The 25703-nt window shown below is 33.0% G+C and overlaps 1 long non-coding RNA gene across 1 annotated transcript in view; it reads right to left on the bottom strand.

Annotated features, from left to right (window-relative positions):
- Positions 1–5680: 5680 nt before the first annotated feature.
- LOC149490155 (uncharacterized) overlaps positions 5681–25703 on the bottom strand; it is a 118079-nt gene continuing 98056 nt past the window's right edge. Inside the window, exon 3 of the long non-coding RNA XR_016316420.1 lies at positions 5681–5694. This is a non-coding gene — a long non-coding RNA (uncharacterized LOC149490155). The remainder of the gene's footprint in view (positions 5695–25703) is intronic.

Below are 25703 nucleotides of genomic sequence, written 5' to 3'. Positions count from 1 at the left end.
TTTTTATTTAATAATAATAATATAAAAAGACGTACTTAGTAGTAATAAACATACTCCAAAATGTGACACATTATACTATACTCGTATAATAGAAAGAAAAAAAAAATACACAAAAAATATTTATTTTTGAATTATCGATATCTCGATATCGATAACAAGGCTGACATCCCTCAGGGCATAGCATCAGATAAATATCAAGTTAATGTCATTAATGTTGAGTGACACAAATTTCAACCTTATCTCTATGTGTTGAGGTTCAAAGTTATATCTATCGAAAACTAACGCCCTCTGTTGTGGAGTAGCTGAATGTTTTTCGAATTTGGAATTTCTGTGCAATGAGAAACAAAACAGCTAATATACCTAGAGATGTTATACTAAAATAAACCGTAACATGGTGCGTTAGGGTACATATTGAAATGCTGAATTTATAACCTAAGTCAGTTTTTACTCAAATTAAGCTGTCCAATCAAAGGCATAGTTTACTTGTAGTGTACTGTATAACTATCGGTTTAAATGTGTGGGTTTGGCGACACTGGTTTTCATACTAATTATGACATTATCGCACTTCTATTTGTTTTTATTGTTCTGTGCAAGAAACTGATGATTATCATACGTACACAATAAGATGTTTTTAATCACAAAAATTTATCAAATCTTCTATTGCGTCAGGAGATATATTCGTATGTAATTTTATGATTTATATTGTGTACTTACATAGTCACCTGTCCACTTTGTTATTGCGTAGGAGATTATAAATAATAACTTTGTTTTTAAAGTCTACAATGACGATCACATTACAATAAATTATCTTATTAATGTACTTCTTAAATCTCGGTAGTTTAAACTGTCCGTCGGTTTTTAACGAGCTTATACGTGTGCCTATTTGCTTATATGTAACATTTTCATTTTTCACGCTAAATAATTGTTAAACGGATTTGAATAAAGCTTTTTATATAAAAAAAAAAATGATAAAATATTGAACAAAATGTTTAAATTACTAGGGATTAAGGCTTATACATGCGCTAATAACCTTGACCATACTTGACGGATCTCAAACCTCTCCCGCTGCACCTTCTTTTTTCCTCGCATTTTGTATTTAAAAAGATACCAATCAGCGAAACAAAAAATCCTCGTCAGGGACTGTTGTGTAACTGATAATTTATTAAACATAAAATTTTCAGAGCTCTAAGTCAGCAGGTTACGAAGTTTATAGAGTATTTGCGGAAAAATCGATGACCACGGCACATTTTTTTTCTAGAAATCTATTAACTTTGGAAAAAAGTCCTCGCGAGCAATTAAAGATCAAAGACCATCCTATTTTATATATTTTTTTCGGTATTGTGCTTTATGTTGTACCAGACTTTATAGAGGTTGAACATAGTCGAAATTGCCGGGTAACGCCATAATGTATTTTGGGGTTTTCTATTTTCATATGATCTAATTATTGATGGGGTAAAATTAAAACGATGAAAATCTGTAATATGTAGAGTCGGGCGGTAATGTTTTTATTTAACTTAGCGGCTTTTATGCATAGTAGGTAATAATTGTGAATACAATAAAATATTATTAAAGCTATTTATTATTTAATTAACTAGATATTAAATATAAAACTACATCAATTCCATTATTCAACAATCATTTACGACTTTTATTACCTCGCCATGTAACACGATTTTGTAGTATAAAAATAATCGTTCTTACAAATCCTGGCGACAGTTATGAATGAAATACCTCTCGTATATAACAAGGGGCCGGCAAACTTTGGCCAGTGTCCAAATCTATGTGCTCTGTTATTTCGTTTACCTAATTTTATACAAATGTTACTGGTATTCTGGATTATGTTTGTTGATATATTTTATACCTACGTGACAAAATTGTTTTACGAAAATAATAGGAATTTTCCTGTTCGGCTCAAAGAGACGGTGTACCACGGATAAAATTAAATACTTAATTACTCCGTAACTCTACGTTCGATCTGAAGGTAGAGTAGCTGTAGTAGTAGGTAGATGATTGTAACTAATTCCAAAATACGCTCCGCTGCGGCTTTTCAAAAAGGAAAAGGATATCTAAATAAAAAAAATGTTGTGTGGTTTTATGAAACCACGGTAAAAGTGAAACTGTTCGAACGGTTCCGAACACTGCTTTGTGTAGCGCATGTCGCGTGACGGTCGGCTGCCGAGTAGGTATAAGTACCTACTCGGCAGCCGCGATACACGCGACATGCGCTACACAGACCAAACAGTTTGAGACGATGTAATAAAAGTTTCACTTTAATAATAATAAAAAATAAATTGGATTTTTTTAATTATCTACAAAAGGGGACATTATTTGGCTTTCTTTCTCGGATAAAATGTCGCAAAAAGGTAATAGCCCGAACTGCAGAATGTCTTGGTATTTTTTTCGAACTTGTTTATGTCATTAATTCGAGTGTTTTAAGACTAGAGGCTCTATGGTTGCACAAAGTCTTGAATTACAATTAATGAATGTACCTACCTACCCTATTACTAATAGTTAATACCATAGATAATATAATATTATACCTTACTAGCGGTCCGCCCCGGCTTCGCCCGTGGTACATATGAAAAATAGATGTTAGCCGATTCTCAAACTTACCCGATATGCACAGAAAATTTCATGAGAATCGGTCCACCCGTTTCGGAGGAGTATGCAGACTAACATTGTGACACGAGAATTTTATATACAGGGTGTACCAAAAAGTAGTGATGAACGGAAGCTGAGAGGTAGAGGACCTAGAGGGCTATCCGAATCACCCCCATGTATGTTATGCGATTTTTCGTATTTTCGGAGTTATGACGATTTTTTCAATTTTTCACCGATCGCCGAGTACGATGATATTTTCACTCATGCTGACGTCAATGATTGCGGAAGATGCTTGATTTTTTTTGTGTGCTAAGCTGAAAGATAGGCCAATTCAGTATGGTAACATTTACTATCGTTAGATCTTTGAATGGAATAAAAAAAATAATTAAATGGCAAGAAAGATAAAATTACCCAGTATGTTCACCACTTCAAGGGCCCGTAAAAAAATAAAATCACATAAAAAAAAATTTCCGTTTGACTTTTAAAAACTTGCTCTATCTATCAGATAGCTACCCTGAAAATTTCATTTTATTATTCAGAAGGCTTCAATCGAAAAATTTAAATCTAAATGTGGTAAGTGCAAAAATTGAATTAACATGATGATCATTAAAACCAATAAATAGGTGTTTAATTACCAGAAATTTTTAAAATAACCCCGCTGTTGCTCAATGCAAGTGCGACATCACCGTAAAAAGTTGTCTTTTAAATGTCTGAATGCCCTTTTATCATTTTTAATGGTTTCTTCTGTTACTATGAATTTCCGGGTTATTTCGTCTAAATTGTGGCATTCTCTCAAGTAGCCGAAGTCTTTTTAATATTCCCATTGAAACAAATCAATGGGGTTTAGGTCGAGGGACCGTGGAGGCCAGGCTTTAAGGCAGGCTTCACCGGCGCATGCGCAGGCTGCAACGACCAATCCATCTTTCAGGGTATCTTGGCCCTTTAGCCTGGCCTGCACGGTCCCCGGACATAAACCCTATTGATTATTTTCCGTGGGGATACTACAAAGACGAGAGACTGCCACAATTTGGACGAAATAACCCGGAAATTCATAGTAGCAGAAGAAACCATTAAAAATGATAAAAGGGCATTCAGACATTTAAAAGACTACTTTTTACGGTGATGTCGCACTTGCATTGAGCAACAGCGGGGTTATTTTAAAAATTTCTGGTAATTAAACACCTATTTATTGGTTTTAATGATCATCATGTTAATTCAATTTTTGCACTTACCACATTTAGATTCAAATTTTTCGATTGAAGCCTTCTGAATAATAAAATGAAATTTTCAGGGTAGCTATCTGATAGATAGAGCAAGTTTTTAAAAGTCAAACGGAAAACTTTTTTTATGTGATTTTATTTTTTTACGGGCCCTTGAAGTGGTGAACATACTGGGTAATTTTATCTTTCTTGCCATTTCATTCTTTTTTTTATTCCATTCAAAGATCTAACGATAGTAAATGTTACCATACTGAATTGGCCTATCTTTCAGCTTAGCACACAAAAAAAATCAAGCATCTTCCGCAATCATTGACGTCAGCATGAGTGAAAATATCATCGTACTCGGCGATAGGTGAAAAATTGAAAAAATCGTCATAACTCCGAAAATACGAAAAATCGCATTACATACATGGGGGTGATTCGGATAGCCCTCTAGGTCCTCTACCTCTCAGCTTCCGTTCATCACTACTTTTTGGTACACCCTGTATAAGATATACTTTATCCAATAAACTTTAAACGAATTAGAGCTTTTGTATTCGATTAAATTAATTTTCAAATAATTTCACATTCTAGATCAGCATAATAATAGACGACAATAATGCGCTTATGGAATCTTCTACAATGTAGCTAGATATTTATTATCAGCTTGTTTCATGTTTGCATTAGAAGGATAACTGTAAGGCAAATAATCTAACATTTAAAACAATCAACCAGGAAGTTTAATATTAAATTATTAAATACCCTAAGTGTAACAGAAGGACACAGGGGGACTACAGGGTTCAGTTAATAAATTAGCCAATTCATTATCCTCGCTCATCAATCATGAAACATAGGTATGTTGTTCTAAGCTACACGGAAGGATTTTTGAAATCTAGGTACCTAAATATGTTATAATTTTAGAGCATACGTGCTCTCGACTATATTATGTTGTTTAAGTAATAGGTATGTCTGTCACAATATGACGTCGTGTTTCATGCTAGGTATATTCACGAATTTATAGCGCAAAAACCGTAAAATCGAAACCATCTGAAAAGCAGTTTGTAAACTCGACACTTAATAAAAAGAACTTTTCTAAATACACCGTTAGAAGCCCACTTGCATATAATGACTCCTGAAATAGATCTGTGTCGTTCACCCTGCGACAATTTCTATATCCGACTGCGATATAAACACTTACTTTTGATATCTCCCTACTGTGCACTACGAGTCAAAGAAATAATTGTTGAACCAATTTGGACTTTAATACAATTAAATACGATTGAAAATAGATGAGATAGGTAATGCATAAACGGATGGAAAATATTTTCGGAGTGTCATTACGTTAAACGCAAAAGAAAGTCCGTTTTAATGAGATTATTAACATCTAGGATTTACTGTGTGGCGTCTGTGTCGTTGATTTAAGATTTTGCTTTACATTTAATTTAAGTTCAAACCTAACTTCTTATGACTTTATGGGAAGATATGGCTTTTAGGTAAAACCTTGAGAGTTGTAGCTTTACGGTAAAATGGCTTTTCCCGAAAATAATTGCCAGGATTCAGGAAGAACAGTTTTTAAAGAAGTTCAATACGCCCTTAATAAATAAATAGCTAACATAAATAATAACATAATAACATAACATTAATAAATAAATAACATAAATAAATACATAGTGATAAAAGAAGAATACTGATAGATGCAGGATTGGCACGATCCATTTTGTATTCCACAGTAATTTTACAATTACTGCAAGTGTAGTCTCGCATCTTTGGACTGTATGTTGATTGTGTTTTAATTTGAAAATTATTTATAAGGCAATTGATATTTTGCAAAAAATGTTTAGCTGTGAACTTGATGACAACCGCAATTGTTAGTTGTCTTCCAAGAAGCTTATATCTAATACACTGGAGATTTCAGTATGAACATTAACTTGTAACAAGAAAATATGACGTTGAATGACGCCTGTATGTTTTTTTATCCCTTTCACACCTAGGTAGTTAGTTAGGTATAGATATAAGCTTCTTGGTTGTCTTCCATTAGACATATTTTATAATTATGGGCTACGTAATGTAATGCCTGTTAGAACCTTAAGATAAATTAATGTAAAAACACTATCCGAAAAAACATCGATTTTGTACCTATGTAACGTATTATATGCAAGATAAGAAGATAGCGAATCTTAAAAGCTCTAGCCTCTACATATACATATAAATAAATACGAAATTTAATAAACGCTTTTGTAATTAGCAAGCTCTATACGCGACTATATTTTAAAACATCTAAATCAAAATACAACCAAAATTCATACACACGGCATGTGTTTACGGCAATTAACAAAATCACCACATAAAGTTTAAAATCAGAACACCGTTTGAATAACATAATCTGTGGCGCAATTTCTAATCTATGGTTTAGCCACTCCATGTAAGAAGTGGCGGGAACACGCTGCTATTTCCGTGGCTGCAATAACAGTACCATGGTATTTTTATTACTGGCGACCGTTTTATTTCAGTTACAATTTGACAAAATAAAAATAAGAGCCACGCGTGCCCGTAATGTGACACGGCGCTAGGGATGTGCGGCGATTTATCGATAGTTTCTTCATTTGAAGATTTGATTTGAGGATCGTTTTTAGCTGAAGTACATTACCTACATTTGTTGTTCATCATGTGTACGATTCAGTTCAAAACAGTTGTTTAAATTGCAATTTCTTATTAAAGCTTTAGTGCAATGCTACGGTAATTGTAAGGCTACGAGTGTAAAAAAACTTTTCGAGTTACACACTATAAATTTTTATAGAATATAAACTCTAACAGGTACTACTCTCTGATAACAATAACAAGATACGTTGTAAGGAATGCATAAAATTATTTCTTATATTTTCTCCAAGCAATTAACCCTATAGACATCATAACACAAACCAAAATCATCGTAAAATTATCTAAAACAATCGACAGCCGCTACATCCCTAACTCCTCCATACTTCACAATCTACACATCCATTGCGCGCGCTCCACGCACTCTTCCAAATCTTCCTTAACTAAAACATCAATGTACACCACAAGGAATAGACATTGGTGTTTTTAATGAGAGTGCATTCACCTCTTACAGAATATTTAAAATAAAGTGCCTTTCGGGAAATAGGGACGCTTCCGTGTCACTTGGACGTAGAAGGGTATCGGGTATTTTGAGATTAGACTAATTAAGATGCTGTTTATCTTTTCGTTTCTTTCGATAAATGGAAAAGTGCGTGTCTCACATAAATCAATTTTGGTGGATGAGCGATATTTTGTGATTTTTGTATTGTAGTAAATTCAACACAAAAAGTGCTTAACATTTATTGCATTACAGTCGAGACGCGGCACAAAAAGTAATCTATATGGAAACCCATAGCATAGAAGATTTGTTAATTACCGATGTGGAAACCAAATCTCAGTCAAATAATATGATTTGTTTTTTTCTTAAGGCTTTACAATACATAATATGAATATTTAACCAATTAATTATTAATTTGCCATTTATACCTTGTAAAGACAAATATGTATAACCTTTAAAACAATCGTTACATACGAGTGAAGGCAGGCTGATTTAAAGTATCTACCGCCAAGTCGAACTTACTGTAACACAACCGCAAGAAAACTATTGTACACTAAAATATACAACAATAATGGTTATTAATGCCACGAATCATTCAAATAACTATGTGTTCACGCAATGTTACACCCCTGAACATAAATATAACACCTGTCTTGCTGTCAAAAGTTTTACAGCCCCCAATAGGGCGCGAAAGCTTTCGATTGCTGCTCATACATTGATGGTTGAAGAAAATTGTGAAGTAATTTCTGTAGAAAACCATATAAAGATATAAAAACGGTATAGGTTGGTTTCATTTCAGTAAGACTTAAATTTCGCATTACCGCGTTTATATATGACTAGCTTCCGCCCACGACTTTGTACGTGCATCCCCGTTTTTCCCCGTTCCCGCAAGAATTTCGGGAAATCCTTTCTTAGCGGATGCCTACGTCCTAACATCTACCTGCATGCCAAATTTCAGCCCGATACGTCCAGTGGTTTGGGCTGTGCGTTGATAGATCACTATATCAGTCACCTTTAAGTTTTATATATATATAAATGTTTATAAGCACAGAGAGAAAATAATTATTTTTGCACCAATAAGACCAGATCTTGAGGACGGATACTAATACTTTTTTGCTAATACAGTAATATTTTAGGAAAAGGCTACCAAGCTACACGAGTGAGGTGGCGGGCAAAAAGTAAGTATAATCTAGACTGTATTACCACAAGATGAGTCAAGACGTCAAAACAATTCTGAAACACGTTAATGTACAACGAACAAGCTTCAATAATATACATCATAGTACGAGGTCACGCAAATAGTACCTGAGAAGTTATTTCAACTTATTTCCTCCAAATAATTGGAAAGCATAATATAACGCGGGGCAAATGAGTCATGTTCTATCCTGTCTTGTATTAAAATTAATGTATTTTTGTTACAATCATAACTTCGGTATGTGCTAGTATGATGCACCCATTTCCAAGGGATCTGGTTTTGTAAACTATTTCTTCTTTTAGCTCATGATTGGTTTGTATTCGATTGAGTGAAATGAATGAGTTTTTCTTCAAATTGTGGAGAAAAAAGTACGCTGAGAATTGAGAGCCTCCGTCGTTTTCAGAGAGCTCGGCTAAAAAGAAATATAGTTAATACAATGAGGCAGCATGTATTTGCTACTAGCTTTCCGCCCGCTGCTTCGCACGCTTCCTCTAAAACCTAATTAATTATACGTACAAAAACTTTCCTCTTGAATCACTCTGTCTATTAAAATAACCACATTGAAATGCATTGCTAGTTTTAAAGATTTAAGCATAGGTATCTAAGATTATAGGGACAGATTCTTATCTGAAAGGCGACTTTGTTTTTAACCGACTTCAAAAAAAGGAGGAGGTTATCAATTCGGCCGGTATGTTTTTTTTTTTTTAAATGTATGTACAACGATTACTCCGAGGTTTCTCAACCGATTTACGTGATTCTTTTTTTGGTCGATGCGGGATGGTGTCGAATTGGTCCCATAAAAATTTTATTAGGATAGGCCCAGTAGTTTTTATTTTATGAGCATTTTTGTCTGTATTTGTAAATGTTGCAAGTGCAAGTTTGAAGTCGGTTGTTTTTAACGCAGTTATCACTTGTATACTACTATAAGTATACCTATGTAGTGATGCGGAAGCAAAATAAAGACGATTTTCTTCTTCATAATTCCATATCTTAATATATATAAATCTCGTGTCACAATGTTTGTCCTCAATGGACTCCTAAACCACTTAACCGATTATAATAAAATTCGCACACCATGTGCAGTTCGATCCAACTTGAGAGATAGGATAGTTTAAACATGTAGGTACCACGGGCGAAGCCGGGGCGAACCGCTAGTTTTTTTATATAAACACAGACACTAGACAGTGTCACGGGTACCAACTAGCATGTAACCACAATCCTAGTTAACACACAAACTTATAAACAATACCCCATAAATCGGTGCGAGGTGGTCGGACGGGATATCTATTTCACGCACTTCATGAAGTTGTAACTTAGCTGACTGACACGCACTGGCTGCTTATTTGAACGCGCCAGTTACTAGCTTGGAAATTTTGCTAATTATATTCGCATTACTTTAGCAAGTATTTACTTGCTAAGAAATTACTGACCGATCATTTGATCGGTCAGTAATTTCTTAGCTGGTTCGTACTGGATGGATATCCTCGGATATTACGACTACAGTCATAGTTCGGTATTTTGATAGAGATATCTGATGCACTTTCGACAAAGGTACTTATTTCCCATAATATTAAAATTTAAAGGGATATTATTATACCTATGTTCTTTTAAAATCTAGGTGTCATGACAAATCAATCAAGTCACATAACGTACACCATCAACTTACATCTTACACTTCTTTAGAAACGAAACCTCCTTTACTATCTGTTATCAATCAGTTTTACCTATAACCTCCCCTCATTGGCCATCGCTAACTCAACTATCCAGTAACTAGCGCCAGTACAACCTACACCAAATAAAGCACAGAGGTACAAACAAAGTTGAGCAATTAAAGATCGTCACGCGAGGCGCCGACGTCGCCACCCCGGCCACCACTGTACCACGCACAAGTGTTAACCTCTGTATTGATTAGAATTATTGCTTTTTTAGTGGTGACGACTGTTTGTCGGATCGACGATATCGCGTCGTGTGATATAAATTTTATAGAAGTACTAGCGGTCCGCCCCGGCTTCGCCCGTGGTACATATTTACGTTTTCTCTACATAAAAACCATCCTCGTACTTCAAGGAATATAATAAAAAAAGAATTATCGAAATCGGTTCGGCCGTTCTCGAGTTATGCGCTTACCAACACATTTTGCGATTCATTTTTATATATAAGAAGATGTACTAGTATTCTTAGTCAAAGCAATCTTTCAATAAGCAAGTTGTGGTCATTTTTTTAGATAATTTAGATATTTTAAACTACATATCGCCATGCTACATATACCATATCCATTATTTATATTTTAAAATGCCAATTAATAAGTAAGAATGTAACAAAATATAATGATACATCCTGATAAGTCCGAACCACAACAGAGTCAAAATCATTTATTATCTGTTCAATTAGACTTAAGTAGCATTATTAAGATTTTAGATCATAACCGAACCTAGTAAGTTCAACTATTAAGATCATGAATAACATATCCATCTGTAAATCGTAACGAGAGCTCACAAATCAAAAATAGTGAGCACATAATATTTAGCGGTAAACGTGATTCAGCCTCCCCGCGGCAGATTACGGAAGCCGAAATAAAACTTTTGACACGTCTGTCGTCTGTATGTGATACCCACGTGGTAATGACAAATATTTGGAATTACGAATCGTTATAAAATAGATTACGGCCTGCGGCTTTGTCTGCATATTTAAAGGAAATGAGACATATTGCGATCCTTGGATAAACTTTATACTTTTTTTGATCATGTTTTAATTCTAAACTTTCCCTAGCTTTTAGCTACTTCGCTACGCAATAAGCAATTTCGCTTTTAATATACTTATTTGAAAAATAGAATCCACTTTATTTAAATCTATACTAATACTAGCGGCCCGCCCCGGCTTCGCCCGTGGTACATATGAAAAATAGATGTTGGCCGATTCTCAGACTTACCCGATATGCACAGAAAATTTCATGAGAATCGGTCCACCCGTTTCGGAGGAGTATGCAGACTAACATTGTGACACGAGAATTTTATATATATAGAGATTATAAAGCTGAAGAGTTTGTTTGAACGCGCTAATCTCAGGAACTTATTAGTCCGATTTGAAAAATTCTTTCGGTGTTATATAGCCCACTAGCTTTCCGCCCGCGGCTTCGCCCGCGTTTTCAAAGAAAAACCCGTTCCCGTTAGATTTCCGGGATAAAACCTATCCTATGTCCTTTCTCGGGTATCAAAATATCTCTATACCAAATTTCATGCGAATGTTAAGGTGTGATTGAGTAACAGACAGACAGACAGAGTTACTTTCGCATTTATAAGTATGGATTTATCGAGGAAGGATAGGATAGGCTATATATCATCACGCTAAGACCAACAGGAGCGGACACGGAGCGGAGCAATGTGGGTGAAACCGCGGAGCACAGCTAGTCTTTAGTATAAAATGACACTATTATCCACTCGTACCAATCTAAATATCACATGAAATTATTTTCGTAGCCATTCGCTTTGCTTACAAAGTTGCCAGCTTTGTTTATTATTAGTTTAATCACATTATTTGATTTGCAATGTTTCCGCGAGGAATTAAATTAATAAATAACGAGAGTGCATTAGAGAAAATAGAAAATACATTTCTATCTATTGACCTGATTGGCACAGATGTTAGTAATCTAGGGTTTTGGCGAGGAATTAATATTTCATATTACGATTTAACTCAAAAAATATTGGATAGGTCGATTTTAAAATTTATCTTACATTTAATGAGTAAAAGTATATGCATTACCATTTGGAAAAAATGAGCGAAATATTAGTAGGTATAGTATACGCCTTTCCACACCAAAAACATTAACTAATCAGTATAAAATGCATATTGCGGAAATTAATATTATGAAGAAAAAGGATTGTTTCTGTATGTATGTTTGTAACATAAGGTGTGAAAAACACAAAAACTATTTTCTGGTTTACACAATTATTATTAGGAAGTTTTATTGAATTTTTCCTGAATCACATAAGCTGTACCTATATATTTAAAATTATTTTTTATTCCGGGCGGAGCCGAGACGATTGGCTAGTATACTATTTAGGTATATTCAAAAATCAAAATACAAGTAAAACAGCGGCAAATAGCTAGTCATTCACGTGCCACGCGACGGAAGCACATTGTCACTGGCCCCTCCCCCTCACTCCCCCCTCACCCCTCGTATCTTAGTGCACCGGCTATTTCTAAATCGGAGACACTACGCACTTTATTTGTGTAGATTTGGTCTGACCATAGAGTCAGCAACCTTTAGATTGGTCTGTATAATTATTTATTCTTGTTATATTATTTACTTCCATTAATAACAGGATTAAAATTTTAATGATTGTTGGAAAAAGTTTGTTTCTGACTTCCGTTTTCTTATATATTTTGATACTCCTTATGTAATAGGTAAAGCTGTTCGCTTTCTATAAGTATTTTTGTAGAGTTCACATTTTAGGGTATTAATTTGTATTTTGTAGCTTTTATAAAACCTCTCTTATTTTTAACCGACTTCATAGTTCTAACTACTAAGTATTTTGCTCTCAGCCTTTCTGTATGATTCTTAAAATAAATTAGATTGACCCATTATACATTTGCATTTATTACAAAGCATCGTCAATTTTCATGTTTTACATAATCATCTCGTTATAATTATTATAATTTCAAGGTTAAAAAAAATATGTTTTTCGAATTTGACTTAATAAATATTTTATTTCAATAAATATAGTGGCAGATCTGTCCATTCTAAGCTCTACACGGTGGCATGCGCGAGAGTCGCCGCATCCGGCGTAGAGCCGCACGAAACAACTGTAACTCTGACTCATTGTAATTACTTATTGTATAAATATGCTTCAATAACTTGATACACTTAAACACTTGCTAACTTAGGAATTTGCAATCATATGAAAAAAGCAAAAAAATATTTTTGATAAAAATAGAGCGTGTGTGCTGAACACACGAGTCAGAAGTGAAACTTCTTTGGCAATATTCAAAGATACCAAACTCGTCGCCATACTCCATGACGTGTCACGTGCAGGAATTGCATGACGCGACGTTTAAGTTTTATAAATTCTCATCATATAGTTTTTATTATATTATTCCGCCTAGAGAAGTTACAATTTCACTCAAAAATTCCTCAATTCACACAGCGTTCCAATACCATTTTTAATACGAAATAAAAATAATTAAAACATTACCATAACATACCGTTCCTGAGGTAACAAATCAATATAAACGAACTAACGGTATCACACGACACTTGAAAATAATACCATGAACTATCTTCGTCGGTGGCATTTTATTTCTTAATGTTACGACAATAATTTATTGTTTAAACTGGGCATCGATATCTGGTTGCAAGACTGTGTATATGTTTGTTTTTAAATAATGTTAGATGTTTATCACTTATAATACCACAAGAGCTTCAAAATTATCGGGTATGTTCCGATAGGTTCGTTGCAAACAAATGAAGGAGTCAAGTTTTTAGTCAAGGTTAAAAAATCACGAGCACGAAGCGCGAGTGATTTTTCCTGAAAAACTTGACGACTTTATTTGTTTGCAGGGAACCTTGAGGGAAATGCCAGATAATTTTGAAGCTCGTGTGGTATTCGGGAGATTATTTTTCCGTCCCAAATGTCGGCCAATAATTTCACAATTGAATTGAACCTGTCAGTTTGACGTCAACGACCAGAGAAAATTTTCAAAAAATTATCAGTATAATACCATGTAGGTTGTACCACGTGACGTCGAATGGTGCAATTCTATTGGTCGATATTTGGGTCGGAAAAATAATCTATCTAAACTATAATCTGAAACAAAATAAATATTCAATGAAAGATTCCTTTAAAGTGGCGCGGGCGAAGCGTTTAGATATCACTTCGCGAAGTTTCTACAAATCTGGCAAAATCGCTGTAGCTGCTCTTTTAAAACCTTTTTAAGGTTTTAACCAGTGATTTATTTTTGGTTAATGTAATAATGATGCTTTAGAACTGTCCTGTATTTTCATGGAATTCAGAGTTCCGTATTAATGTTTCTCTAACTAGTATATTTATATATATATATATATATATATAAAATTAGTTCTAAAAAGATTTAATAAATGCAGTTTGATAAGGCTTGGGTACAATAAGCCAAGCTATATGTAAATAAATAATTTACTTAAGTCCATTGTTGTGTAAAGTTTGACCTAGAATAGAGGCTATTCAGTATTCGGTTACCTATAGCGGGCCTGTTCCTTAATTATAATACTGAGTCAAAACTTGTTTATAGCTTCCTAGCTAAGCTCCGCGGTTTTACCCGCAGTGCTCCGCTCCTGTTGGTCTTAGCGACATGATAGCCTATAAGCCTTCCCCGAGGAATGGGCTATCTAACACCGAAATAATTTTTCAAATCGGACCAGTAGTTCCCGAGATTAGCGCGTTCAAACAAGCAAACAAACAAATTCTTCAGCTTTATAATATTAAAGTAGAGATTTTCTTACTTAACAGATTAAGTAAGAAAATTATTTATTTTCCATTTTATCCTTAAACCACAATAGCATACAACTATTTCACAAATTTACATAATATTCACACGTATTTTCCAAAGCATATATTAAGCATTATATTAAGTAATATTCTGAGTCACAAACCAGTTAAAGAGTCATTACATACATTACTGGGTAACTACATATGAGTAATGCAATTAAACTTGAGATTCGCTAGCTTTCACTGACGTCATTTTGGTATTAAGAAACTTCGTGTCAATTGTATTTATCACTAGCGGTCCGCCCCGGCTTCGCCCGTGGTACATGTTTACGTTTTCTCTACATAAGAACCATCCTCGTACTTCAAGGAATATATTAAAAAAAGAATTATCGAAATCGGTTCAGCCGTTCTCGAGTTATGCGCTTACCAACACATTTTGCGATTCATTTTTATATATAAAGAAGAAGATTAGTATTACAAACTAGGTATTTACACGTCATATCTTCTAAGTATGTGCGCATCCCCAATAATAGAAAATATCTCTATATTGTTTGCAATATCTACTTCTGGGGAAGTTTAGGATATTTGATCGATATACATCTTAGGGTATTGCATTTTGGGGAAACACGATAAAAAGTATTTGTTTTATTACCAACGATACTTAGCCATCGAGCAATTATGTTCGATTTATAGTAACTGTAGTCATTGACCTCTTCACCTGTTCCAAACAATCTTACTTTGTACATACCAGTTAGTAGTAATTAAATAATTCGTCTAATTAAATCTCAGTGCAATATATCAGTGGGAGCCATAAGGCACCACCCACGCGGGCTACATCGGCTAGTTTAATTAAAATTAATTATTCTAACGTCCGCTTCGACACCGAAAAGCTAACGGTTTATATGATATCGTAACGACGTTTTGTCGTGTCGTATGTCGTGAATGTGTTGGTGTGTTAATTTATATGTATAGTTTGACCATGCTTGACCATGGGTCTTTAACTATTTTGCTATGTGTTAGCACAAGTAGGATTAGTATTCATTGTTCGTTTAGTCAATTTGTGTGTTAATAGATTATTCAGAAGTTATTTTAAATACTTAACAATACGTTCTCTATTTAGAATATAGTTAAAAAATAATGGAATGCTATTTGAAATAACTAACATTTATAATGTTTAATTTTCCGTTTCGAATTATTTTAATATCGTAAGGAGTTTGAATAAACGTGCTACCAAATATCAATTTACCAATAACGATAGTTCACTAAAATACACAAAATCTATTATAATCAATCTTGGTACAGCAGTTTTAGCGAGTCAGAAACATTTAAAATAAAGAACCAATCATTTAAATGAAGCCTACATTTAAAATGGTAATTATCGGCCTTTTTGATGATAAATACTCATTAGTGACATTTTGCGTTAATGGCGGATATATGCGTTGTTTTACGATTGATAGATTATGGGAGAAATGTATGAATAAATTTTAGGTTTAGTGTGCTTTACACAATTCGTAGTTTTTAGAGTTCCGTAGATCAAACATAAAAATGATTCATATGAGTATATAGCGACTGTACTATAATTATGTTATAGGACAGTCTCTGAGAGATGTGTGAGCCTTTCGAATTTGGTACACACATACACATGAGTATGTGTTTTTATTACTATAAAAATACTCATGAGTCATGTGTGTTAGTGTGTGAAATTTTTGAAAACGAAATATGCCTTAAAATGACGCTTAATAGGTTTAAATATGTTTTTTTTGGCACATATCATATAGCTATCCTAGAAAACAGGTTTGTTTAGTAACATCACCGTCATCATTTATTGGTGACAATAGTTTTCCAGCAGAAATGCTAAATTAAATTCAGTTTTTACGGAACCTTAAATATGCGATGTCGACTCGCTCTTGACTTGTTTAACATGCGCCTAATATTGCTCTATTTACATTAATATATTGCCTAAAGCCCATTAAAGGCATAGAAAGTTAATGTGTTTTAAAAAAATCATTTCTCAGTCGTCTAGATTGTTATCGAAGACACACATTTTTTGTTTGTTTCTTACGTTTCTTATTTGAAATTTATAAAAATATATCATTTCTTATATCTCTATGATCAGAGATATAATAATATATAATATAATATATATCTTCTAAGCTCTAGTTTACACCGAATCTTTAAATAACTGTCCCAAAATAAAGTACGTAACAAGTAACAACTGAAGTACAAAGTCCAAACTTAACAAAACTAATCTGAGGAATACAATTTCCATTTGTAATAACTTGGTAATAACAAATAACAAGACAAGAATAAAGAAATATTCCCATAAAAAGTTTTTTAGTTATCAAAGATTACAAATATCATAGATTCATTGATAGAGCCATTAGTCTTTGTTCTCATAACACTTTCATTGCATTTTCATTTAATGATTTACATTTATTAATGGATTACCGTCTTAAAAAATTGCTGATAGTTAATAATTTAAATATTTTTGGGCTTTATCGGGGCTGGAAAAAAATTTAGTGTAACATTTTTTCGTTACGCGTGACATTTTTCCGTTGCGCGCCATCTTTTTCTTATCCCTACCACGCGTGATTCGACGTATTTCTGTAAAGTTGCATAAAGTAAATTATTTTTTGAAAATAAGGTCATAAAGAAGTTTCACTTCTGTACTTACTTCACGTGTCTACAGTCTACACTAGTCACGCACCATTGAGATAATATTACTACGTATGGAGGAGACACCACGAACAAAATCTGTGCGCCATTTTTTTGCTCTAACTAAGTTTTAAAAATTATTATTTAGTTAGGTACTTAACGATGAAAGTTATTTCTTTGCACTTTTCCGTATTATTTGTATTATTTGTGCAATATCGTAACACACACGAAGGCATGTTTAATGCGTTTCACTTTAAAACCATTAAAAAATACCGCTCAACATACGTCACATGACGTATGTTGAGTGGAATTTAAGTGATGTAGGCGGTGTCGTCTCCTATTAATATTATCTCAATGACACGCACACAGTTTTTTTTCATAACTATTCTTACAATACACAAAGTCGTCTTCTTCAATCAATGATGATATAATTTGACATTTTTTTTCCATGTGCATTTTAGCGCCATTTTCCATTTGGTGCCTAGAGAACTCCTTCCAATAAAAATTGAAAACTAGCTTAATCCTATTTACTCCTAGCAATGGTTTATCCTAAAATAGCAACACATATGCCTAATGATAAATAACAAAGCGCTCATATATGATATTATTTCTGCAACTAACTGCTTTAAGGATTTTCAAGCTATACAAATAGGTTCACAGGCGTTCTGTCTTTGTTTAATGGTTTCTAAGCAATGATATGCATGCCAATGTACGCGCCATGATCGACAAAATGGTATCGCCAGTTTGATACATCAATAGAATAAAAAAAATAATTTGACACAAAGGTGCCTTTTTTAGGATTTTAGGATTTATCTAGGATTTAGGTGAAAAAAAAGCTAATGAAATTATTCATATATGTATTAAAAATAAAAGATTGTAAAATGACTGAAGTAATTAAAATGTAAATAATTTCATTTAGAAATAATGTGTGCAAGTGTGGCCATGTTTAAACATTATGTCAAAAAACTTTATTTTCTCAAAACAAATAGAAATAATTTAATAAAAAATTACATAACATTAATAATTTCTGAATGAAATTGAAAAAGAAAAGAATGATAAAAAAAGATGTTCAAAATGGCGATTCTTACAGCCGCGACAAATTTTGTTATTTTTTCGACTTACCTTCGAAGATATAAGCGTCAATGTGGGCGAAGACTCCTGTGGAACAAAGACAGAAGGCCTGCTTTAGTTGTCTTTTGTTTAATTTATTATTAACAGGGAAATGGGACGTACTATCCAGAAAATAACATTTCACTATAAATTACTCAATGTTGCTAAATTAAAAGTAACGAATTTATTTCTTTATAACAATAATAGTAATTTAGGAAAATGTCTTTACATAATTTCAAAACCGTTACGTAAAATATTTGACTAACATTACTTCTTTTAAAATTAAAACTTTTTGCTAAAGATCTAGATTTATAAATGAAACTCGGAGCATTTTAAAAACATCCCTCAAAATGTTGAAACTACTAAGTAAGTCTGATAAATAATTATTTATTTATTTATTTAAATTCAATATCTATCTAAGATCTATCTATTCTTTGGTTGGAGATAATTGATAATATTTACTCTATTATCTATGAAAATTTTATTTAATCGATCGCCAGTTTGAAACATCAATAGAAATAGTAAATTAAAATTAGAATAATCTAAACAATAAATGCAAAAATGTTTAAGAGATAAAAAGCTACAATGTACGATACTACGATATATCATAACATAAATTAACTATGACACAAAATTCATTATACACAATCTATCTATACATATAATAAAATCGTAGGAAAGTCAAAACTGTACATTGAATATTTTTTTAAAAGAATACTTGATCCATGATCTATAATCGATATAGAAGCCAAAAATATAGTTTTTAGAATTTTTGTCTGTTTGTCGGTTTGTCTGTTTGTCTGTTTGTCTGTATGTATTTCCGGGCTAATCTCAGAAAGTACTGCATAGATTTACTTCAAATTTTGCATGAATATTCCTAAGAGGTCGGGTGAGGATAGTTTAAACATATTATCATGATATCACCTTCGCGGGAGGAGCTGTGAACCTTTATTTTTCTTACATATTCCGTGTACTACGACAGCGTGCAATCTAAAGACTCATGTTTAAATGTTGGTTTCGAGTAAGCCATGCTATTATCTAGCTTTACAAAATAAAAACTATGTCATTTACGTAATTTGGGCAGAGAAACAGTTTAATGAATTTAGTAGTATAAAGACAAATTTGAAACAGCGCCATCTATGAGATTTCGTAAAAATCAAATCAATTTACATGTTATCACTACTGAACAACTGTTGAAAATTAATAATTTAAATATAATCATGTTATTTATTTAACTCTTTAACCCATATCTTCCCTTCCCTATAAGGTGCGCTTATATTTCGTGTGAATATATGTACTACATTTTTAAAAGTGAGGGTAGATGTTTATTATTTTAAGTCAAACTAGACACCATTACAATTAATCTAATATTGATTGTGTTCATTGGTTACATTTTTAATCTTCGTGTTTTATAAATTTATAAAGAATAGAAAAAATTCGATCACGAGGCGGGACTCGAACCCACATAATTTCGTGATCGAATGTTTCTATTCTTTATAAATTTATTATTTATAAATTTATATTTATAAAGCATTTGAATAAATAAATAAATAAATAAATAAAATTAAAATAAATGTCATAAAACCAAAAATATCAAATTCAATCTTCGTGTTTTGTGAATTTTCATCATGCGTTCCCACAAAAGGTAAGTTGTTACTTTTATAGGTATTTTTTTTATAATGATAGCAATTCATGTTTTTTATTGGTTTTATAATGGTTTTATATTACACTTTTAGAATGAAATAATAAAATGATGAATTCTTTTTGACTTTTACAAGATTTTGAGGTGCGTTGGGAACAGTAGTTTGTTGATAAAATTTTATTTGTAAGTAGCTTTTTTTATTGATTTACAATTATTAACGTTTGATTTTTTATTTACAGATTCAATGTTCATAAAATTATATCGCCTTTGGAAGACTATTTCTGCTGACAATTTTACAACACCACTTGAAAATTGATGATTTGATGATGAAGATAGTGGCAGCAAGGATTAAGTGGAAATTAGTAATCATCCGCTTCGTCAATTTTTGACTGAAGTTAATGTCCAACGTATGGTTCAATCATTGGAAGTATCTCGGGTAATTTTGGAGGATATTTTTCAGGAAGGAGAGGAGGGGCAGCCAACCACATATCAAACTACTACGTTTTAGTACCGAAAAAAATGTTATTGCCAAATGAAACATAAATTTTGCACTCACAACTGTACAAGTTATGATTTTTATTCTGACTTTGATGTTATCTGATTATAATATTTATCGTTATGGCTATCGAGGTACCGACCGTACTGGGATGAGAGTACATGATATTATACCTACTCATCATCCAGGATTGCTTAGAGCATTTTCACACTGAAAAAGATGTTTTCTTTGAATCGTAGTTGCTTCATTTATTTATTTTTAATCATTTTACATAATATGTTTTATATTTGCCCATTTTCATTATATTTTATAAATAAAATGGAACCAACATAACTTTGTTGTGTAGGTATCATTTCTCTATTAATAATCCGTAGGCATATTTTCCGAGCACCCCATTTAAGGTGCGGTCCTGAAATTATAAAAGTTAATGTATACTTTTGCCTAATATAAGCTCAAGATCATTTTTAGATAAAAATAACAAAAAGAACTTATTTATTAAAATTTAGTAGATAAAAGAAATTATGTTACGATTTTATAAGAAAACACAGTATATTTATTAGGCGGCGGTGATCTCTTCCAGGCAAAAGATATTCATCAGCTCAATAAAATTGAATAGTTGTTGTTAGTTATTCTTTAAATTCACTGATTGTAATGAGCATTTCCGCATGCAAGTTGTATCGTAGTTTAGATATATCATAGTTTTGACACATTACAGTTCCAACAAAACCCTCAAATTTTTGAGCAGAGTTGAGCAAGATAATTTAAAAAATGTGCTGTGTTAAGTATTATAGAAAAGGTTAGTTCGTTGATAATTATCATTTCTTCATCATTTACATGGGTGTTGTTAAATGTTAGTAAAAATAAACTTTGACTGTTAATACTTTTGTTCAGTATTTACCTGTATGATTATTGCTTGGTAATTAATATGTATATTTTCATGTCGTATAGCTAATTATAAACATAAGTGTGATGTGAAACTAGCTGGATTTATTTTTACACACTCACAGCCATATATTTTATATTAAAATAGTGTAAATCATAATATTTTTTCACAATTAAAAATATATCCTTTTTTCTGATGGTGTTGGCATCGAATTAAACCGCGCTGTCGTTTCGTTCACTAAAAGTGATGTTATGAGGACCGAATATGTAGCCGCCTCAACTTACGGAAACGAGAGTAACCTGCGTTGTCTGTTAGTTATTGTATAGTCGAATTTAACGTTACATGGAAATTGGAATCTAAATATATTATGTATACTTAGGTATATTAAATCTGTACATGAAATATATTTCCTAAATAACTATCACGGGGTGATTAGGGATCGACACTGATGCCAAAGAAGCAAACAGTAAAATTTTTGTCCGTATAACCGGTATAGAAACAAAAACGAAAAGATTAAGAATTGAAACTATTCGGTCTCTGGAAACGGACGAATAGCGAGAGGCCCCTCTTACTGCAGACAGATTTCGCATAGTCTTAATGACTTAGAGGTAAACATAGAAGATCAATCTACGAATTCGGTGGTGGGGTCCGACAAATATAAAAGTGGGTTTTCTTATAACCTCACAATTGATTACAGATCATCTTCTGTATAGGCGATATTAACGTAGTATGTTATTTTTGTAATGCTTTAAAGTGGAGTAAGGAGTCGGCTTTCGTTTGAAGATACACCGGAACCTTTGAAATCACTACTTTTAGAGGAACATGACGTGCAATCTAAACAGTTCTTAGACAATATTCGCTCTTATAGTAGTGCGTTTCAAATGATCCTTTGGTGCTCAACAATTATCAGAAGGTCCTTTCATGCTTACTTTTAAGATACAAGGTCAAGTTTACCATTTGATAGGATCCCTTTTGCCTGAAGGCCAACCTAAGTTTCTTTAAATATATTTTGTATTCGACTACAACGAATAGTCGAATACAAGAATTATCAATATTTCTCGAATTTAAAACTGAACTCATTTCACAATTTTAGAACATGTTTCATCAGGTTAATTCGTATGTATGCAGTTTTAAATCGACATTAGAAGCTTTTCCTCAAGATGGTGATATTAATATAAGATTGTTATAAATGCCGATAGACGGACATCTATCGGCACTCAGGAACTCCCTGGGCGTGTATAACGCCCAGGCCACAGTATTACAATTTTTCCTACAGCAGGGCGACGAATGTATTTTCGCATAGCAAAGGAGGGGAACTCGCGGGGGGTCAAGTGACGCGGGCCACGTACCATTAACATGCTTAGTTTGTGGTACCGAGCGCGAAAGAAAGTCATCGTGTTTTTGTTTTGTTACTATGTAAACTAACGTACATACTTAGGTACATATTCTATAACGGTGCTCTCAAACTGTTAATCTACATTTAATTTAGATTATTATTTGAAATACTAAGTAATGTAGAATTTTAATCACATTCCTTCATGTTTTCCTCAGATTTTCAATTTTCTCCGATTTTAAGATTTTCAGAGTGTTCAATTTTAATGTAGTTAAATTTTATAAGAGACAATTAAGAACATTCAAAAATAAAGTGTCACGTATTTTTTTTAAACGACGAATGACCTAAAACGACGTAATCGCGGACGAAGTCGCGGGCAACAGCTAGTACCTATGTAACGACCGGGACCCCACGTACTTAAAAAATGCAAATAGTAACAAATTTCGATAGATTTAGACAAACATAGTAATGTAATCCGATTACAAATCAACAAATCCGCGTTTTATACCTAGTAATCGCATGAATACAATTTCGCACGCTTTTTTAAGAGGAACAATTATCACATACTTCTGTATCGAGTAAAGAGTGAGTCAATGTCTAGATGCGCAATTCCACGTATTGGTGGATCCAGGAGGAAAATGTAGGGACACGTCATTAATGTACATGAGGTACATGAATGAGGGTTTGCGGTCTGATTTCAGAGATAATTGGTATACATTTGTATTACTAAAGATAAAAAGTATTATTGTTCTTGTTGTTATTTTATGTAGTGTAAATCAATGTGTGAAACGTAACCATTTCATGGAGGCATGTTGAATAAAATGTTTTTCGAGATATTCGAAATTACAGGAGAGGCATGATAAATCGGCTACCTAAATATCTAATTTAGTTACATAATTATACTGATACAAATATTAGTCTCATGGTCTGATGGAAATACCCCAGAGATGAAATGCAAGACCGACTTCTAAACATCATCTAGTTTTTCACAACAAGAGCGTGTTTCAACTTCCTGACTCTGAAAATTCCACTTACATTAATTCCTACCCGCGATACTTTAAAACAAAAGCCTCTTTATCTTGTCAATCACGGTAACTATCACACCATCTAAATTCTAAACAAATCACTACATATTATAAAACAAAGTCGCTTTCTCTGTCTCTTATCTTTAAAACTACGCAACGGATTTTGATGCGGTTTTTTTTAATAGAACGAGTGATTCAAGAGGAAGGTTTTAGTATATAATTTATTAGGTTTTAGACAAAGCGGGCGGTAAGCTAGTTAGTTATATTACAAAGGTCATTTCAACAATAACCATTGAATTATGATTCACAAAATCTAAATACCAAGTAACGTTAATTAGACGCCATAAATTAATCGTGCGCCAACGTTTCCTCAAAGATATAATAACATATTGCACGAATAAAAACAGAAAAACAATATCGAAATTATTACACGGTTAGACCATGTTGTTTACTATTACTATTATTTTTTGTATGCATGTGTTATGACCGAGCGTGTTTGATTAGGATTTTTCGATCTATAATAATTATATGTAGGTATGCTTAAGCTTTGCATATAAATATAATAATATAAATCTACCTACAAATCAATTATGTATTGAGATAGGATTTGTATTTTAATTTTTATGAATTTGTCAAAAACGCAATCAATCTTTATACCGTTTTTTATTAAATATTATATATTTGTGTGGACCTCATGGCTGAGGATATTTAGATAAATAAATTGATGTTACGAATATTTAGGTTAAAAGGGAAGATAATCGTCTTGTATTGTTCGTAGGTTTATTAAAAGGTACGAACTACGTACGTACGTATAACGGAAGATAATGAACTGAAGCTTTTTCGGGAGCTTTTTAGTTAGTGTTAAAAACCCGGTTTATTAAATTTTCTAGCATTACTCATTCAATATGTCATATTTTGCAATAATGATTCCGATCGTCGTGTCAGCCTTGGGACGTCCACTGCTGGACAAAGGCCTCCCTCAGTGTTTTCCACCACGCACCATTGTATTCTTAAATAATCAATTGTTTACGAGATTTCCTCCTGAATAATCAATAATAGATTATATACTTGCCTGAGCTCTACTCAAAAATAAATTCAGTGCAAATCCTGAACTTCTATGTACATTCTGTAACGTTTATTTATTATTATATTTGCCTCGTCATCCTAAATTCTTTCAAAACAATAAGGAAGTCAATATGCGATTCTACGTTCAGATTTTTTGCGCCTCCACAAAGGTACATAACATTTACACCAAAGTTTTTAATAATATTCTTCTCAAGCACAGAGCCACCCTATAAATAACCAAACTTATCGAATAGCCTTCGTTAGTAATTACATAACAAAAGGAAAAAACGCGACCGACAAAAAATATAAATCGCATGCGCTAAGGCCTTTCTTAAATTATCCTGTCAGGGTCAACTATGAAATGCAATTGGCGTCTGAAAAAATTCAAACTCGTTAGAATATCGGTGTCGTGGTGTTGCAATGTGATTCTTATTGGTATCGGAATAGGGTGCGGTAGGGTGGTGGGTGCTATAGGGCTGTCAATCGTAAGTTAAATATTGCATAAAATTCTGGTATTTTTGTGGTAATAAAGGACATTGCCAGTGTTCGGACCAAGTGCTGCCCAGGAATGAATGTAATTGCAATGGGATCCTAGCATTAATATACATAAAGAAAAAATATTAAAAAAAATATCCCCCCCTGGAAAACATATAAAAAAATCACGAATGTGTACCATATGTCGATGGCCCGTGGAGGTGGTAAACGGCAGATTGAAACGGGATTTCAAGTTATTTCGCCAGGAATACTGCAACATATCCTTGCCTCACTTTTTTTCCGATCTTAAAATCGCCGCTGAGCTCACTAATGCATTTCATGTGGATTTATTAGATAATCCTCATTGCCGTGATTTCATCAATATAGTTAGAGAGGGGATGGACTCTAATAATGATTTGGCTGATTACGTCTATTCCAAAAGGCTAAACCGAAACAGAGTCGCTTTTGAT

Source organism: Colias philodice, chromosome 2 (genome assembly GCF_061535455.1).
Source record: "Colias philodice isolate Cphi_HAF_F1 chromosome 2, ilColPhil1 Martin Lab GWU primary, whole genome shotgun sequence".
NCBI lineage: Eukaryota > Metazoa > Arthropoda > Insecta > Lepidoptera > Pieridae > Colias > Colias philodice.
This window is presented reverse-complemented; position numbering and strand designations above follow the sequence as displayed.